The sequence below is a fragment of the Phyllostomus discolor genome, chromosome X (assembly GCF_004126475.2).
Source record: "Phyllostomus discolor isolate MPI-MPIP mPhyDis1 chromosome X, mPhyDis1.pri.v3, whole genome shotgun sequence".
In the NCBI taxonomy this organism is placed as follows: Eukaryota; Metazoa; Chordata; class Mammalia; order Chiroptera; family Phyllostomidae; genus Phyllostomus; species Phyllostomus discolor.
In genome coordinates, this window is record NC_050198.1 from 92,810,690 (window position 1) to 92,810,959 (window position 270).

The following is a 270-nucleotide window of genomic DNA, read 5'->3' on the forward strand; positions in this document are numbered from 1 at the left end:
TTTGTCTGGCATCATAGCAAGTCATGTCAAACAAAATATTGAAGCCCTAACATAAGCACTAACTCAGCAGCACTGACTCCTATAATGGTAGATATTACCTGTCCCACTAATTCTATGGATCAACCTAAAGCAGATCTGGTCTCTACCTAATTTGCTGGCTAACATATTTCCTGGGACAGGAAGATAAAGATTTCTGGTTTAAATGGGCTTCAGTTACAGCTTCTGCTAATCAGGAATAAACAAAATCAACATCATATCAAAATAGACAAG